The 19992-nt window shown below is 47.0% G+C and overlaps 1 protein-coding gene across 3 annotated transcripts in view; it reads right to left on the reverse strand.

The window, feature by feature from the left end:
* LZTS3 (leucine zipper tumor suppressor family member 3) overlaps nt 1-19776 on the reverse strand; it is a 75457-nt gene extending 55681 nt beyond the window's left edge. Inside the window, exon 1 of one of the 3 annotated variants that reach the window (XM_083756542.1) lies at nt 19207-19776. The gene's annotated coding sequence lies outside the window, so the exon portion shown is untranslated. Of the gene's footprint in view, nt 1-19179 lie in introns of all 3 variants that reach the window. The other 2 variants (XM_083756537.1, XM_083756540.1) reach the window with 2 other exon arrangements.
* Nucleotides 19777-19992: the final 216 nt, after the last annotated feature.

The raw sequence follows: 19992 nt of genomic DNA on the forward strand, positions 1-19992 counted from the left end.
CTGCAGCCACAGCGGGCGCTATGATTCTTCAGCAGTTTGGCTTCACCCCCAGAGGCATACTCCATTGTCTCTCAAAAACAACCTCAGAGTCATCATCATCATATTTATACCCCGCCCATCTAGCTGGGTTTCCCCAGCTACTCTGTGCGGCTTACAGCATGTCAAGGTAAAGGTAACGGGACCCCTGACCATTAGGTTCAGTCGTGGCCGACTCTGGGGTTGCGGCGCTCATCTCGCTTTATTGGCCGTGGGAGCCAGCGTACAGCTTCCGGGTCATGTGGCCACCATGACTAAGCCGCTTCTGGTGAACCAGAGCAGTGCACGGAAATGCCGTTTACCTTCCCGCCAGAGCAGTACCTATTTATCTACTTGCACTTTGAGGTGCTTTCGAACTGCTAGGTGGGCAGGAGCAGGGACTGAGCAATGGGAGCTCACCCTTCAGGGGGAGTCGAACCGCCGACCTTCTGATCGCCAAGCCCTAGGTTCTGTGGTTTAACCCACAGCGCCACCCGCGTCCCAACAGCATATCTACAAACATCATAAAAACATCAAGCATTAAAAACTTCCCAATACAGGGCTCCCTTCTGATGTCTTCTAAAAGTCAGATAGTTGTTTATCTCCTTGTCTGCCCTGTGGAATGCCCTAACATCACATGTCAAAGGAAATAAACAACTACCTGACTTTTAGAAGACATCTGAAGGCAGCCCTGTTTAGGGAAACTTTAAATGTTTGATGCATTATGGTATTTTAATATTTTGTTGGGAGCCACCCAGAGTGGCTGGGGAAACCCAGCCAGATGGGTACAAATGAATTATTATTATTATTATTATTATTATTATTATTATTATTATTATTATTATTATCTAGGAGACCCTGCCACCTTCTGAGGTAGGCCGACCCCCTGCCGAACAGCTCAGAAAGAGGGGTTTGAACCCCTCTTGCTAACAGTGACAACTCGTGGGCACCCCAAGGCTTTACTTTTCTCTCCTGATAGCCAAGGTCGGGTGCATGCAACCCCTTCCCATGTCCACAGAGCTGCAATGGAGGACGGCAAAGACCCCTCCCTTCCGCATCCTAAACCGAGCGTAATTGAAATCTAATCAGAAGCCGCGAAACTCCCTTTGCTGTTGGCAGCCAAGCTGGCAGCCTGCCCGACGTCTCTATTTTGCTTGTTTCCCTCCACTCCACAATCAGCCCTGGTTGCAACTGAATGGGCTGCCTCTTCGGAACAGCCGTGCGGGTCCGTCTTCCCAGGAGAAGGTCGGGTGAGAGCCTCTCTCCGCCACTTCAGAGACAACATTCGGAGGCTCCCGGCCAAACGTCAGCTCTCCTTAACCTCATCTGCCCGTGCAAACGTCTCCTCCGATCCAGCCTTTGCCAGCCAGTCGGCAAGGGCTTCCAAGCGAGGTCCTCAGGCGGCTCAAACAGGGGGGTGGGCAGCCGGGCAGGAGGGAGAACGAAGGGGAGAAGAGAGGAAGGAGAGGAGAGGAAAAGGCTCTCCGGCCACAAATCTCCAAACGGGATTGCATTAAGCAACACTGCAAAGAGGGAGTGGATAAAAGGAAAGTCATTTTGGCAGGAGAACGCAAATGCTTTTTTCCTGTACTGCAGAAAGAGGAATGGGGGGGGGGGGTTGACCAGGTGTGGAGGCCAAATTTGCCTCTCCAGGTGCAGATGAGCACACCTGTCCATTTTTGTCTCTCCACGGTTTTCCAAGCTTCAATATTTCACATTCCCACGAGTTTGCAATTACAGTCATACCTCGGGTTACAGATGCTTCAGGTTGTGTTTTTTCGGGTTACGGACCCGCCGAAACTCGGAAGTACCGGAACGGGTTACTTCTGGGTTTGGGGGTCGCGCAAGCGCAGGAGCACTAAATCGTGCTTTGCGCATGCGCAGAAGCGCCGAATCGCAACCTGCGCATGCACAGACGCGCCACTGCGGGTTGCGAACATGCATCCTGCACTGATCATGTTCGCAACACCAAACGTCCATTGTACTCTTTTTTTTTTTTAAAGGTCATCATAAAAATCCACCCACTTTTTAGTTCGAACTTTTCCCAATTTATACGTTTGCATGCCATTTCCCCTAATATGGACATTTTTTTAAAATTTCTTTTGCAAAGCGGCTTCCCCATATATAATGCGTTTATATACGTTATTTCCATTCACATGTTGTTTATTAAATCTGTAAACTGCCCTCCGTCCGTAGATCTTGCTATGCTTCACATCACAGAAATGCAAGACAAAAAACACAAAATGCGTAATAAAAACAAGAACAGAAACAAAGCAATAACCTTGGATGAGAATCGGCCAAAGGCTTGGTTGAAGAGGAAAGTTTTCGCCTGGCACCTAAAGGTGTATTATGAAGGCACCAGCCAAACCTCCCTGGGGAGAGCATTCCACAAAGGGGTGTCACAGCAGAAAAGGCCCTGTTCTCATTTCTGTGCAAACTCTTAACCTAGCGCATGTGTAAGTTGCAACAAGTCAGTCTCATTAAGCATTTCTTAAATCCAGAGTTTCACTCAATTTTCTTCCACCTCACCATTACCAGCAAACCTCCAGCTGAAAGTCAAGGCCCTAGTTCCCCCCTCTGGGTTAACCTATGCCCAGGCCACAGCAGTTCAGTTTGCCAGGACTCACATGGCAGAATGCTCCTGCGTACAATTAATAGATAAATCCCTGCATGTAGAAAGCTAGCACGTCAGGGAGGAAGTCGGGCTCAAATCCACCACCATTCTAGATTGCTACATGCAGTTTATATTTTTTGTTTTATTAAAAAAAAAACCAGAAGCCAAGCTGAAATGGCACAGCTCACAAACAGATTGATCACACAGCCTATGACTGCATATGCATTAAAAGCGCATTAAAAGCACAACACTCCTCCCAAGAATCCTGGCCCCTGCTCAGAGCTACAATTCCCAACATCCTTAACAAACTGCTGTTTCCCAGGATTCTTTGGGAGAGTCACGTCCATCAAATGGGTTTTAAATCTATGGCGTGTAGTCACAGTCTTTCCATAGACGCGGAAAGTTCATCTGCTTTCTGCAATGCCTCCAGGAGCCAGTGTGGTGTAGTGGTTAGGAGCGGTAGTCTCGTAATCTGGGGAACTGGGTTCGCGTCTCCGCTCCTCCACATGCAGCTGCTGGGTGACCTTGGGCCAGTCACACTTCTGTGAAGTCTCTCAGCCCCACTCACCTCACAGAGTGTTTGTTGTGGGGGAGGAAGGGAAAGGAGAATGTTAGCCACTTTGAGATTCCTGAAGGGGAGTGAAAGGCGGGATATCAAATCCAAACTCTTCTTCTTCTTCTTCTTCTTCTTGCTGCTTTGTTAACACGCTCATTCCTGCTAGGCCTCCAAGCCACTTCGAGAGCTGGAAAAGCCTAAGTGAAAGAGGCTAAACAGCTCCAGTTTACAGGAGTTGTGCAGGAGATTTCCCCCTCTGCTGCCAAACCACCACAGAGAGTCGCACAAGTCCTGTGGATTTCAGCTGGTTCCCTTTGCATTGACATACTGCAGACATTAACAATTTCTCGCTTCGTTTGCAGGCCTTGCATTCCCAAATGCAAAGACCACACCCTGGGACCTGGGCTTCTGTTTTCTACCTTCAAAAGATAGTAACCTACCCGCACTGCATCATCGGCTTTGTAGTCTTGTTGTTGTTGTTTAGTCGTTTAGTCATGTCCGACTCTTCATGACCCCCTGGGCCAGAGCACGCCAGGCCCTCCTGTCTTCCACTGCCTCCTGCAGTTTGGTCAAACTCAAGCTGGTAGCTTCGAGAACACTGTCCCACCATCTCGTCCTCTGTCGTCCCCTTCTCCTTGTGCCCTCCATCTTTCCCAACATCAGGGTCTTTTCCAGGGAATCTTCTCTTCTCATGAGGAGGCCAAAGTCTTGGAGCCTCAGCTTTAGGATCTGTCCTTCCAGTGAGCACTCAGGGCTGATTTCCTTCAGAATGGATAGGTTTGATCTTCTTGCAGTCCATGGGACTCTCAAAATTCTCCTCCAGCACCAGAATTCAGAAGCATCAATTCTTCGGCGATCAGCCTTCTTTATGGTCCAGCTCTCACTTCCATACATCACTACTGGGAAAACCATAGCTTTAACTATACGAACCTTTGTTGGCAAGGTGATGTCTCTACTTCTCAAGATGCTGTCTAGGCCTGTCATTGCCCTTCTCCTAAGAATCAGGCGTCTTAAGGCGTTTTTGTAGTCTTAAGGCAATGCAAATGGTCGCTGGCTCTAGTTTGTGAGCATTTCTGTAGCAGGAAAACCCCCCCCCCATCATTCAGTTTGTACAAACTTCACTCACACTCACACTCACACACGCTACGCTTCTGTTATAAATTCATAGAAAATCAACCATACATCGGATTTGCACTGTTCCACTTTTATTTTACTCCATGAAGGAAGGACTGCAAAATGGGGAAGGTTTGATACAGGCTAGCCATAATCCCTTGAACATCCCAGCACATCCACAGGAACCCTGCCCAGTTGCTATGCCAACCCTGATGGTCCTAGACAGAAGACAATCAAGATCACAAATAACTTCCATATGGGAGTGGATTCAGCATGGACTGGAACAAAGGACAATGATCAGATCTTCCCTCTGGGGGCAGGAAACTGCGACTACCTTTTGTCTTCTGAAAATGACTCATGGGGAGGGGGGAGAAGGGAACCAGCCAGGTGACAGGACACTCAGGTTACCACCACAACTCCTCCCTCAACCCCTCCTTTCTGTAATGTATGCATGATGTTTCTGGGGGTGGGCTTGACCTACAGGATGGGAATTTCAAAAGTTTTTATAAGGTCTTGCACACCATTTTTCTATGTCTTTCCTCTCACCTGCAAGTGAGGGGAGCACCCTGTTGCAACAGTCAATAAAGGCCAAGCCTACAGGCTGCTGATTTGCTCCAATTTACTCTGTTTGGGGTCTTTACTTTTTGTCCAAGGGAGCCCTCGGATTTTTCCGGTAACATTTCCCAGCGCAGCCCTAGGCATGTCTACTCAGAAGTAGAGTACAGTGGGGCTTTGCTCCTGGGGAAGTGAGTCACTCAATCACACTGCAACATGGGTTTTATTGCCTCGTTTCCCTGTGTTATTCCGAGATGTAATACTGGCTTAAACCTATACAAAGGGTGTAGCAACGCTCATACGGATGCATGTTACTCCAGAGTACTTGTGCACGTTACGTGATAGGCAAAAAATAAAATAGAAAAAATAAAATAAAAGACATTGGCAATCCCGCCTGCCATCAAACCCAATGCGTTTTGACTATACGCGATTTGCGCTTTCCTATTAGGTATTACAGGAGTGGACTTACCAAAATCTCAAAAGAATTTATTTATGTAAGCCACTACAGCCGTACGGACATTACTAGCACAACTTTGGAAAGAAGGAAGTGCCCCAGCTTAAGAAGATTGGCTGTAGTTAAATTAACGGAATATGCTGAAATGACGGAATTGACAATGAAACTAAGAGGAAGCGACGACAACGAATTTAAGGAAGAACGGAAGATGTTTATTGTGCATATGCAGAAGCAATGTACACAGGTTAATAAATTAGCAGCATTTTTAAAACTACTTGTAATTTTGTTATGAATGGATAATAGGTGAATTAAACGAGTTTTAAATTTAACTATGGATATGCGGTATGTTGATAATTGATGGAAGCAAGGAAGGGACTATGGGGAAGTCAATTTTATTTTGTTTTGGTATTGCTGTTGTTGTATTTTTGTTATTTTGGGAAAATTAATAAAATGTTTGTGTGTGTGTGTGTGTGTGTGTGTGTGTGTGTGTGTGTAGGCTTTACAGTGAAATACAATTCCTCTGCCTGCAGCTTCCCTTTGGCTCCCAAAACTAAGACAGCTATTCCAGTTTAGAGGATTAGGCAAGCAAGCACAATTAGTCTCACTCCCTGTTTCTTCTACACAGGTACAATGCGTTCATTATCCATACTCTGCAGAGGGGAAAATGTCAACTCATAGTGTTTGGGGTTTTTGGGGGGGTGGGGAGGTTGCATTTTTTGGACTACAACTCCCATCATCCCTCGCTAGCAAGACCAGTGGTCAAGGGTGATGGGAATTGTAGTCCAAAAACAGCTGGAGGCCCAAGGTTGGGGAACACTATATTAAAGGCATCGCTGTTAAATGCCTCGCCGGATTGTCGGAGGTAGCAATTAAAAGGTTCTCTCTCCCAGGTCTCTCACACAGTTGAACAATGTGGGTTTTGGCTGTCCGTCAGCAGCCAGAAGCAGTCAGGTGATCTGGGTGGCCAGAGCCCTAAACTCGACAGCGAGAAAGGGCTGCCTCTGATATTACTAGTATTTTATTAATTTGTATAAACCTCCTTTCCCCCAGACCCGGCCACCTCAAGAAGGCTTACACAAGCCACACAGTTCAGAAAACTAAAAGCGTGCAAAGGATACTCGCTAAAAAGCAATTCAGCTCTAATAAAATTAAAACAGTATTTAAAAAACCAATCTATTAAAATGCAGAAAATATAAACAGCACAACACTATTAAAAGCACATTCCAAAACAACAAAAACAGTTCCCAAAAGCCTGTTGGAACATGGAGGTCTTTTCCGGCTGGTGGAAGAACCACAATATATTTTGTGGTTTTATATTTTGATTTTGTTCTGTGAACCGGCCTGAGACCTCCAGGTATAGGGTGGCATAAAAATTCAATAAATAAGAATACTGTATTGGCCCTAATATAAGCCACACCCAAATATAAGCCGCACCTTTAAAATTCTGCAGGAACTCACACCCATTCCATTTTATCGTATGTCTGTTTCAGCAGTGATATCGTAAAAGCCAATTTTTGTAAGGTCGCGAATTAAAGCCACACTTTAACTTTTCATGGTCGGAATTTGGGGGGAAAGTGAGGCTTATATTCAGGCTAATACGGTAATAATAAAGAAGGAGGGAGTCGGTCTAACTTCACTAGGAAGGGAGTTCCAAAGTTGTCTGGGAGGAGCCACCACTGAGAAGGCCCTCTCCCATATCAGTCTCTACAGCCACAGGAGGTGCTGTAACCTTCTAACAGATTGACTTCACCCCCAAAGACACACTCCTCTGTTGTCTCCTGAGACAGACAGCTGCCAGCAGAATTTATTGCTGCCCGTGTCTATTTATTCAGATACCGCTTTTCCCACAAGTAAATCTGGGCTCAAAGCGGTTCACACAAAATCAAAATTTAAACACAGCCAAAAGAGTGACACTGATGAGCTGGAAAGATGAATGCACAGCTCCAGTTCCATTTAATCTGAGTTTCTAACATGGGTGCCAAATGGCTCCTTAGAACAAGGCTACAGTCGCCAAAATGTAATGTCTTGTTTTTCAAATAATGGACTGACGGTGGTTGATTCTCAGCTAGTTCAGTGGACAACCTTGAGCTGGGTTAAGAGTTTTGAGAACTTAAAAGATGAAAAGTCGCTTGCCCACATATATATTGGCCTATTCCGGCCTCTTTTTCTTAACGGTGACTGTTCCTGTTGCACAGAAAAAGCATTTTGGTTCCTGAAATTCATTCCAATTGCGCAGATAAAATATAACTGATGGATAAAATATAACTGGTGGCTTTCGACCACTTGCAACCAAGAAGATGTCCGGGTGCATGTGGTTGAAAGCTAGGTGCAAAATGCGCCTGGCCCCTGGCTAATTTCTAACACTGTTGGCACCTAGCTCATATATCTGAGTTTCTAACACCGTGTACCCCTATGCTAGGGGAAGATACATCAGTTGACTTTCTGCCTGTCACAGTAGAGTGTGTCATTTTAGAGGGTGAAACTTAATTTTGGAAACTTCTTCAGCTCTTAAAAACAAGTTTTGGGGTGTGAGGAATTCAAATCTGCTATTATTTTTGTGACAGGGCAAGAGTTAGCTTGGTAAGTCTACATCCGATGAACAAGCGCTGCTTTCAGAAAACGAAGGAATTTTAATTTTCCTTCTGAAAACGTCAGGGAATGCTAACTACTAAGAATTAATTATAATCATAAATAATGTATAATGTAACTGCAAGTACTTCAAAAGCCAGGGATAGATTTATCGGCAGAACAGGAGACTGTTAATCTCACAGTTGTGGGTTTGAGTCCCATGTCAGGCAAAAGGTTCCTGAATTGCAGAGGGTTGGACTAGATGATCCTTGTTGTCCCTTCCAACTCCACGATTTTTAGTGATTTCTATGCAATTTTATACATACAGTGGTACCTTGGTTCTCAAACTTAATCTGTTCCAAAACCAAAGCGTTCCAAAACCAAGGCACGCTTTCTCATACAAAGTAATGCAAAACAGATTAATCCATTCCAGACTTTAAAAACAACACCTAAAACAGCAATGTAACATGAATTTTACTACCTAACGAGACCATTGATCCATACAATGAAAGCAATAATCAATGTACTGTACTATAAAATAAACAAGACAGCGTTGTAGCTGATAAAAATTATCATCCACGCAGTCACAAAAACAAATTAACCGAAAAAGTCTCAAAAACAAAAATGCAAAATAAATAGCAAAAGCACCAGACTGTTTGACTTCCAAAATGTTTGAAAACCAAGGCGCAGCTTCTGATTGGTGCAGGTGCCCCGGAAACAATAGCCGACAACCGCATCAGATGTTCGGCTTCCGAAAAACGTTTGAAAACCAGAACACTTACTTCCAGGTTTTCGGAGTTTGGGAACCAAGGTACCGCTGTATTTTACTTACCAAGCAAACCTAAATCACGTTATTTAACCAAAATCTCTTTTGAATTCCCAAGTCATGTTGCAACTTTTTAGCAACCCTCATTTCTGGAAGCAGAAAGTTGGAAAATTCAACACGGCCTACTGTCGGTGTATCAGATACCCTATTGAAAGCAAAGGTTGTTGCCATGGTAGGAAAGGAGATTGTGCCAAACAACAGACTCCACCCCATCCCCTTCTTGCAAAGTTGGCACCAGAAAGTCTAATATTAGCTTTTCCAAGACACTGGGCTGCAAGTCTTCTCCTCCCATTTCGGACCCTCCTTGTCATCTTCGCTTCCAAGCGAACATTCAGGTCAGCCCGACTGAAGCAAGGAAACGACGATGACAACAGCAAAAATCCTTCTCTTAAACAGCCTTGGCTGGAAGGATGGCAACAAATCCAGCCCGCCTTCTTAATAATCTTTTAATCTGCTGCTAAAATTCCACTCTGAAAGCTCCTTTTAAGTGCTGCAGATTCACCGTTAGCCAATTCCAATCGAGCAAAGCGAAAGAGGAGAGAAGGAACACAGTCTTCGCTGGATCTTGTCAGCTCCTTGTTCCAATCGCTCCAATTTAATTCACTGTCAAGGAACCACTGGGCTGAATCGTGGGAGGATTAACACACCTCCACACACACACACACACACACACACACACACACACAAATAAAATCACACACCCACAAAGTGATTCTCGCCGATTGGTAGCTCCTGCAAACTGGGAGCATGGAAGCTTGCAAATACCGTATTTTTCCGTGTATAAGACGCCCCCATGTATAAGATGCCCCCTATTTTGGGGGACTCCAAATTAAGAAAACACCCCTCAGCACTACCCATGTATAAGACGAGCCCCAATTTTAAACCTACTTTTTTTGGTAAAAACAACCTAGTCTTATACACGAAAAAATATGGTATAGCTCAAGCTGGGGACTAAGGTTAAGCCCAGAAGCACAATCTCAGATCCACCCAAACCATCGTTTGTTTTCTCAAACCACGAATGTCTGCCAGAAAGGGGAGAAGAAATTTGGGTCACGAGTTCAGATTCAGGAGAAAGGTTTCAGCTGACGGGGTGGGGGTGGGACCAGCGATAAGCATCACAGTTTTCCGCCGCACATTGCTTGAATGTTGTAACTGAAGGTACGATGATTCACAGCCACAAAAGTAATATCTTTCACCCGTCTCTTTTGCAAGTACATATTGTCCTAAATAATGCGCTGTCTTGCTCACAGAGTATTTTAAACTGGCTGTGTGGGGAGCAGTGGTTGCTGCAGGTTACAGGGAGTGGCCAAGACGGGTGTGCAGTTCTGCTTTGGATTGAGGTTGCACCCCAAGTTCGGTTCGGTTTGGGGGTGCTCGTCGACCAGGTGCTGGTTTTGGCTGGTAGCATGCCAGCTTTGGCTGGTTTGCCAGCTTCAACTGTTTCTGCAGCAGACAAGCTTGTCTCCGAACATTTATGCTTTAGTAACTTATAGGCTGGACTACTGCAACTCGCTCTATGTGGGGCTGCCCTTGAAGAGCGCCCACAAATTCCAACTGATCCCAAAAATGCACATTCTGCAATATTAATTAGCGCTAGCTAGATTGAGCGTATTGCCTTAAGGCAGGGGTACAGAACCTCTTTGGGCTGGCGGACAAGACTGTTAACACCCCACCACCTGGAGGGCCAGATTTGGCATATGGGCAGGATTGCTCACCTGTCAATCATCACCTGGTGTCACCTGTTGATGGCATTTTACCATTGTACTGTGGAGAGTGTATTAACTTATGGTCTGTGTGTGTGGTTTGGGAGCTGCACGGTCAGGGAAATAACAATGCTGTCCAGGGATGTAAAGACTGCGGAGAGAATAATTGGGTGCACTCTTCCCACCTTGGATCAAATCTATGCCTCCAGGTTCCATAAGAAAGTTGCAGAGATAGTGCAGGATAGTGCACACCCCGGAAATTATCTCTTTCAGCTTCTGCCTTCTGGAAGAAGGTACGGGGTTATAAAGACTAGGACTAGCCGCCTGAGAAACAGTTTCTATCCAAATGCAATTTTGGTTTTAAACGCAGTGTAAGGTAGTCTCTATGGGAGTATATTGTATCTAATTACGGGGTATCTGAGTTTTTAGAGGGATAACCAGGCTGGGATAGCTGGCTTGTTGGTTTCTCAATGTCTGACGTAGATTTTTCAATTTCGTTGTTCTGTATGAGGCAATGACAATAAAGAGTAACCTATTGTATCGTATTGTGATGTTGAGCTCTGATATACTGATTACTGGAGTTCCCAGTGCTATCTGAAAGCCTTTTGATGCTTGCAAGGGGCTTTCAGACAGTTACCATGCTCCACCCGAGGCCTTTGAAAGCCCTGAACAAATGATCAGAAGGGCAGAAGCAATGTCTTTTGGAAGCACCACCTGACCGCCAGGGCAGAGCGATATCTGGTTTTCAACACTGTGACATATCACCAGCTAAAGATTGTCATATGCTGAAATACCACAATGTCTTAAATAAGCACGGGACTATGTGGAGCCATTGGCTGCCTTCACTGTTTTCCCCACATTGCAATCTTTGCACAGCACACAAACGCACACACAACGATTCACGATATATCGCCAGGTCAAAAATTATGAAACCGATACCATGATATGGACTTCAAACCGGTTTGGGGTGATATATTGCCCAGCCCTACTGCCCGCAGGATATTCTAACGTACAGGGGACTCATCCGAAAGGGAAACTTCGCAGCACTCCTCTCCTGAGCACCTGATCGGATTTTGAAGGACAACTGCCCGTCAGTTCTTGCACTGTTTCAGAAACGGTGACTTACATAAGTTCATTATCGGACGGGAAGTGAATCGAATCTATCCCTCTTCCCTAATCTGGAATAGAATCATAGAATCATAGAGTTGGAAGAGACCACAAGGGCCATCGAGTCCAACCCCCTAGAGTAGAGACTGGCCTATGGCGACCTCGGATTGGAATTCCCAATCCTATCGGTGACAGCAGTCACGAAATTAAAAGACGCCTGCTTCTTGGGAGAAAAGCGATGACAAACCGAGACAGCATCTTAAAAAGCAGAGAAATCACCTTGCCAACAAAGGTCCGTACAGTGGTACCTCGGGTTAAGAACTTAATTCGTTCCGGAGGTCCGTTCTTAACCTGAAACTGTTTTTAACCTGAAGCACCACTTTAGCTAAAGGGCCTCCCGCTGCCGCCACACGTTTTCTGTTCTCATCCTGAAGCAAAGTTCTTAACCCGAGGTACTATTTCTGGGTTAGCGGAGTCTGTAACCTGAAGCGTCTGTAACCCGAGCTACCACTGTATAGTAAAAGCTATGGTTTTCCCAGTAGTGATGTACGGAAGTGGACCATAAAGATGGCTGATCGTCGAAGAATTGATGCTTTTGAATTATGGTGCTGGAGAAGACTCTTGAGAGTCCCATGGACTGCAAGAAGATCCAACCTATCCATTCTGAAGGAAATCAGCCCTGAGTGCTCACTGGAAGGAAGGATCCTGAAGCTGAGGCTCCAAGACTTTGTCCACCTCATGAGAAGAGAAGACTCCCTGGAAAAGACCCTGATGTTGGGAAAGATGGAGGGCACAAGGAGAAGGGGATGACAGAGGACGAGATGGTGGGACAGTGTTCTCGAAGCTACCAGCTTGAGTTTGACCAAACTGCAGGAGGCAATGGAAGACAGAAGTGCCTGGCGTGCTCTGGTCCAGGGGGTCACGAAGAGTCGGACACGACTAAACAACAACAAACAACATGCACATCTGCTCAGAAGTAAATCCCACTGGACCTGATGAGGTCACTCTGTGGTGTAGTGGATGGAGTGCTGGACCAGGACCTGAGGGCGCAGGGTTCAAATCCCCATTCAGCCATGAAATTCACTGCGTGCCCTTGGAACAGTCACTCATTCTCAGCCTAGCCTACCTCACAGGGTTGTTGTTTAAGAGGAGAAAAGAGGGAGAAGAATTATGTACGTCACCACCTTGGAGGAAAGGTGGGATATAAATGCAAAAGATAAATAATATGTCTACAGAGAGTTATTTTTAGTACAACTGACCGATACACCTTATGTTCTGGGAAGCAACTGAAAGCAATTCCTTTCCAGCTTTAGAGTACGACACAAACAGAGGGAGGGGAGAACGCTGGCAGTATTAAGATAAATTCAACAGTGCAAATAAGTTTTGATGGATGCAAAAGTGGAATACTGAATGGTATAGTTTTGTAAAATATGAAAGGATTTATGATATGTAAAATAAACCATAGAAAGAGAAGAAGGTAAGTCACTGATATTTTAAGGATGTAAAAGGAGTATTTTAAATTGCAAAACAGAAACTTTAATAAAAATTATATAAAGAGAGAGAGAAAGAGAGAGAGGAGGAGGAGCAGTAGTAGTACAGTGGTACCTCGGGTTAAGTACTTAATTCGTTCTGGAGGTCCGTTCTTAACCTGAAACCTGTTCTTAACCTGAAGCACCACTTTAGCTAATGGGGCCTCCTGCTGCTGCCGTGCCGCCGGAGCACAATTTCTGTTCTCATCCTGAAGCAAAGTTCTTAACCCGAGGTAATATTTCTGGGTTAGCGGAGTCTGTAACCTGAAGCGTATGTAACCCGAGGTACCTCTGTAGTAGCAGCAGTAGTAGTAGTAGTAGTAACTTCCCAATTTGTTCAGGCAGCTTCAGAAAAAAAAAGTTTGTTAATTTCTTTCCCTGCTTGTATTACATCATATATATATTATTTTTTATCAAACAAGATATTGCCCTTTCCAATGGTGTTGTGAACACCATGGAATGAAGCAAAGGAAGGAGAATGAAGGAACTTTTGTCGTGATAGAAGAATGAGGCAGCTTTAGGATATGTTGAGGGCCATAGAGTTGTAAAATTGGAGGGGACCTCAAGGGTCATCTATTCCAACCCCCTGCAATCCAGGAATCTCAGCTCAAGCATCCATGGCAGATGGCCATCCAACCTCTGCTTAAAAACCTGCAAGGAAGGCGAGTCCACCATCTTCCGAGGGAGACAGTCCCACTCTCAAACAGCTCTTACTCTCATAAAGTTCTTCCTCATAGGACAACAGTCACAAGGAAGGAATCCGGTGAGGAAGATTAGCTGTTGCTGCTAAACAGCGATGAAACGAGACAGTGCCATAGAGAGAGGAGAGGTTCAAATGTGGAAAAGCCATTCCTAAACATGCTCAAACTCTATGGGAGGGAGGAACCCAGCCGGTGCGGGTCTAAGATTTCACTTCCCCAAATAAAGAATCTGTTCACAGGCGACACAAAAGGCGTAGCAAGTCGGAGATGGTCACACTGGAACAAGAGCTTGCAGTTTTAAGAACTTGATAAAGTCAGGTTTTAAAACTGCATTTGTCTTTCGCACGTACAAATCAGCAGTGGGTGGGAGGCCCCGAAGGGCACGGAAAGAGAGGAAGACATGCAGTCGGTCGTGGCCCTGGTCCCTAAATAGAACAAACAGCACAAAACTTCGTTTTCCAAAATTGCAACCTCAGCGGCAGCAAACGGCGGCAGAAGACAGGTGGGCTTGTGGGGGCTGGAGGCAGGGAGCCAGCAGCCTTACGGCAAGTCAGATCACTGGCCCAACAAACAAGGAACGGTCTTGATCAGAACGGCAGCAGGTCTTTGTGGTTTCAGGCAGAGAGAGAAGAGAGGTCTTTCTCATTACCAGCGCTAGGCTGGTACCCTTTGGGACTCATAGGGTGGAAGGCGGGGAGACTGACACTAGGTGGCGCTAGAGCGCACGGCAGGCACATCCAACGGACTCAAGCATTGTCCGTAATCACACTGTTCAAAGATGGAGTGAACTCTTTATAAACACGACCTCCACAGACTTGGTGGAGTGTCAGGCCTAAGGAGCAGAACGGCTAATTCCTGGTGGTCTTCCTAAGTGAAAATCAGTTGCGGAGACTGAAAGCTCTCGAGTCCTCACCAGGGCTCTTTCCGAGCAATCGGAGACTGTGTCTGCCGACCTCTCCTCCACCCCTTTTCATGCCTCTTCTGGTTCTGGGAGACCAGGGGGGAGGGGAGCTGTTCACAGCAAGAGCGGGAGACACCCATGTCTCTTCACCAGCCTCCCCTCTCTCCTGCTTCAGCTTCTGCCTCTGATTCTGGACTGCTCTCTGCTACAGACTCTCCCCGCTCACTAAGCCCTGTTACCTCTTCAGCTTCTGGCACCTCCTCTTCTCCCTCTTACCACTCATTGTCCCACCACCATCCCAGGCTCCGAGCCTTTTTCCTTTGGGGGTTCCCCAGCTGGTTTCTCCCACCATTCCTCTACCTCCAACCAGTCCATGACACCTCCCCACTGAGTTCTACGCTTGGCTAAGGGGGAGGAAACCAACAGGCAACACCGCCGCCCCCCAAGACTGGTTGTAGGTAAGAAGGCAGACAGATGGGGGATGGCTAAGGGGAAGGCTGACTTTGGCTGGGCAGCCCCTCTTGCCCCAATGGACCAGCCTCCACTGCCCTCTGCCTAATCGTTTTATATCACAATGTCTGAAATAAGGATGGAGCTACGCAGAGGTTGTTGGCTGGCTTCACGGTTTCGCCCACATTGTGATTTTTTGCACAGCACAAACACACACATCATGATTGGCGATATATCGCCAGGTCAAAAATTATGAAACAGATTATCTCAATATGGACTTCAAACCAGTTTGGGATGATATATCGCCCAGCCCTACTGGAGTCCTGTGTCCATTTCTGGGCACCACAGTTTAGGAAGGATATTGAGAAGCCTGAACATGTGCAGAGAACGTTGAACAAGATGACCAAGGGTCTGGGAAACCAAGGTTTACAAGGAACGGTTGAGGAGTTCGGTTTGTTTAGCCTGGAGATGAGAAGACCTAGAGGAGATTGGATAGCCGTCTTCAACGATCTGAAGGGCTGTTGCTTCTGCTCTCCTGCTCTAGATAGTAGGACCTGAACCAATTCAAGTTACAAGGAAGGAGATTCCGACTAAATATTAGGAAGAACTTCCTGATTGTAAGAGCTGCTTGACAGTGGAGTGGACTAAATTGAAAGGTGGTGTGCCTCTATTGTTGTTGTTACTATTATTTATTGCAGTGTTTCCTAACCTTGTGCCTCCAGCAGTTTTTGAACTACAACTCCCATCATTCCTGACTAGCAAGACCAGTGGCAAGGGATGATGGGAATTGTAGTCCAAAAACAGCTGGAGGCACAAGGTTGGGAAACACTGATTTATTGAATTTACAGTGGTACCTCGGGTTAAGTCCTTAATTTGTTCCGGAGGTTCGTACTTAACCTGAAACTGTTCTTAACCTGATGCACTTTAGCTAATGGGGCGTCCTGCTGCCGCCGCACCGCCGGAGCATGATTTCTGTTCTTATCCTGAAGCAAATTTCTTAACCTGAAGCACTATTTCTAGGTTAGCGGAGTGTGTAACCTGTATCGTATGTAGCCTGAGGTGTATGTAACCCGAGGTACCACTATATATACCACCCGGAGGTCTCAGGGCAGTTCACAAAACAAAATCAAAATATAAAAGCACAAAAGATATAATCAAAATAAAAACAACAACCCAATAACTCTTCTCCCACAAAAAACCCAAAAACCACATTTTAGAAGGGCCTAGGATGTCAATCAAGGGACGCAGGTGGCGTTGTGGGTTAAACCACAGAGCCTAGGGCCTGCCGATCAGAAGGTCGGCGGTTCGAATCCCTGTGATGGGGTAAGCTCCCATTGCTCAGTCCCAGCTCCTGCCAACCTAGCAGTTCGAAAGCACACCAAAGTGCAAGTAGATAAATAGGTACCGCTCCGGCAGGAAGGTAAATGGCATTTCCGTGCGCTGCTCTGGTTCGCCAGAAGCGGCTTAGGCATGCTGGCCACATGACCCGGAAGCTGTATGCCGGCTCCCTCGGCCTATAGAGCAAGATGAGCGCCGCAACCCCAGAGTCGGTCACAACTGGATCTAATGGTCAGGGATCCCTTTACCTTTAGGGTGTCAATCAAATCAGCCAAAGGCCTGGTTAAAAAGGAATGTTTTTGCATGGTGTCTAAAGGTGTATAATGAACTTCCCTGGAGAGAGCATTCCAGATGGGGAGCCGCTGCAGAGAAGGCCCCGTTCTCTACTTCCCTTGATTAGAGATTGGATAGCCATCTGAGGGATTATTTAGCTGTGATTCCTGCATCGCGGGGGGTTGGCCTGGACGACACTTTGGATCCCTTCCTGACACCACAATTCTACAATTCCGTGAGTCTATCACAGGTGGTTTATTCCAAAATCTGGGCCCCTACATTCACCTCCTGTTAGTCTTGCTTTTCTCCTCCTCCGGCGTCTCCCACAGTGGAAATGCAGACTGAGAGCATCCTGAGCGGGGCAGAGACTCATTCCAGACAAAGGCCGCCTTTGCCTGAATGGGCAGGGAAGCCTTACACAAGAACAGCTGCACCACAGATCTGGTGGAAAGCCGCTCCTTCGACCAATCACCAGCAAGAAACCATTCGCTCTCTCGCTCTCCTCTCTCATGCCAGCAACCGGGAGATCAAAGCTTTTGCTGGAGTGTGAAAGATGACATGGTGTGTGTGTGTGTGTGTGTGTGCATGCGTGTGTGTGAAACCCTGCCAATGTGCTTACATCATGCCCGGCCGAGCCAGCGTGAAAATAAGACCGAGTGCAGGGTTGCAAAGGGGCAGCAAAGGATGGGCAGAGAACGCTGCCCAGCTCTCTCCCTTATCTCCACTGCACTGCAGCTAAGGGCTCCCTGAGCTCTCTTACTAGGGAGAAGGCGGGAGGAAGAGAGCAGGAAAATGCCTTCCTAAAGCAGCTCGGAAATCCAGCTTCAGGATATAATAATTATATATGAGTGTGTGAGAGAGGGAGAAATTTGCATGCACAATGACCCAGTTATGCACCGGGCCAACTCTAGAGATGAGCAGTAATGAGCGAATGCTTCAGCAGACCAAAGCCACTTGGTGTGTGTGTTGTGTGTCCCACACACACACTCAATATTGTCCCCTAATAGTACAGGTCTACCTGACTACATTTGCTGGAAGAGATGCAATGTGTAATCTCTTCTCCCTCGCTCTCTATTTTAGGAAACCTTTGCAGGGGTGGGAGAAGGAAGGTTATGGACCGGGTGGATTTCAGATGCCCCAAATAAAGGATCTGCCAAATTCGCAGGATCTGGATTATCATCATTTTGAAAGGATCCGTCCACAACAGGACTGAAATGAAATCCGCTTTAAAAAAACACAACAACCACAAAACGAAGGCTCCATCTTCAAGAAACGAGAGAGGTCTCTGGCGAGTTCGGTGATCCATGCACAGCCCAAAGAGACCTGATCATCACAGAATAATGTATCCATGCATATAGGGAGCCAAAAAACGATGTGACGGAGGGTTATAGCAAGCAAAAAAATGTTTCGGTTTTTGGAAAACACACACACACGAGGAAGAGGACATTTAATCCTTCTGCTCAGCTGGACAACATGTCACGTTTACCGGGAGTATATGGCCATCCTTGCTTTGCAGCTATAATGCTACCGACATTTAAAAACCAACAAACCAAGGGGCATTATTTAGCCATTTCGAACCCCTCTCTCCCAGTTTCTACACCTTGGCTTAGCCTAAAAGGGGGGGGGAGCTGGATCCCTCCCCCCCCCACGCGTCTAGTTTGCCAGCGAAATGGCACGCAGCAGTAGCATCCAGAAAAGCAGATGACATAATTTGCAGCCATCCCCTGTTCATCACCCAAATGCCAGCACCTCACCTCGCGCTCTGGATGACACCCCATTTATGACATCATCTTAAAAAAAAAACCACATACACACACAACACAACCCTAACACCAACCATCCCTGATCATACCTGCAAGGGGTTTTATGGTTTGACTTACACAAACGCACGCACATCCTTTATCAATGGGTGGATGCTTCTTCAACATTGCAAGGCGGGGGGTGGAGAAAAGCAAGCGAAGAGGCTATGCCCCCGCCCCAGATGACCAAAATGGAAAAAAAAACTGGTGGAAATATTTTATTCTGGAGCAATGCACACGTTTGCAACGGATATGCATCCCCTTGCATTTTCCCGCGGCGCGTCAGATTATATTGCAAGAAGCAGAGGTCTCCAAGCTCATGGAGGGTTAGGTGGGGGAAGGCAAACTAAACTAATTAAGCAGAAAATAAATCGGAAGAGGTGGCGGGGCTTATTTCGGAGGACCCCCGCATCTCCGCCGTGCAGCACATTTTAATTGCAACCATATCTGCACACGCTCCCGTCCTCCCACAGAATCCTCTTCGTGCACAGATTCCCTCAACCCTGAGCGATTTTGCAAAAGGGGGGGGGGAAGGTAGCGCGTGCAAACGTAACCAGTCTTCCACCACCATGCAAGCAACCCCCCCCCCCCGGTCCAAGTGTGTGGCGACGCCTCCCTCTCTCCCTCCTCCTGCGCCCCCTCCCCAAATCCCTCCCGGGCGTGTAGGCAAGAGCTACCTCGCCTCCTCCCCGCTGTGCCCTTACTCTTTGCAGGAACGCAGGCGATGCGCCCTGGGCGCGCAGCAGCTCCTTCAGCCGGGAGGCGTCCGGTTTTTAATCCTCTCTTTTTTTGGCGGCGGCGGCTCGGGATGCAGGAGAGAAGCATGCACCGCGACGGGGAAGGTGCTTGGAGTTCAAAAATGAAATGCAACCGAAAACGACGACCTCCGACCAATTGCACGGGGGGCAAATTCAAAGCGTGCGCTCAGGCGGCCACCCGGCGCATCGCGGAGCCTTTGCAAGGAAGGAGGCGAGCGGCGCTGCAGGCGAGCAGGCTGGCGGCTCGCATCCCGGCCAGCGTCACCGATCCACACGCGCGCACTCGCAGACACGCATCTTGCCCCTTTTCTTGCGGCAAACGGCAGCCAACCCCCTGGCCACGCCCCCCTTGTCACAGCCTCAGCCTATCGGAGAGCAGGATCCGGGAGGAGGGTGGATCGCCTGCCCTTTTTAACTCTTCCCGCACTGCAGCGCTCCCAGGCTTGGAGGAAGGGTCGGGGCTGGTCTACACGTGATGGGAGATGTTTGGGTTTGATGGCATTTTTATTTTTTTAAACACGTTTTATTGTCCCATTTTGCTTTTTTTCTGTGCGCCGGTTAGAAGTTGCAAGTAATGAAGCGTTTCCTCCAATTGGGAAACTGAACCCACATTCATCAATTGATCTTAACAGATTGGAGAACTGGGCACAAGCTAACAAAATGAATTTCAATACAGTACTGTAGAGGCAAATGTCAGGTTCTGCACTTAGGCAGGAAGAACCAGCTGCTCAA

The sequence above is a fragment of the Podarcis gaigeae genome (genome assembly GCF_964106915.1).
Source record: "Podarcis gaigeae genome assembly, chromosome: 9".
Classification (NCBI taxonomy): Eukaryota; Metazoa; Chordata; class Lepidosauria; order Squamata; family Lacertidae; genus Podarcis; species Podarcis gaigeae.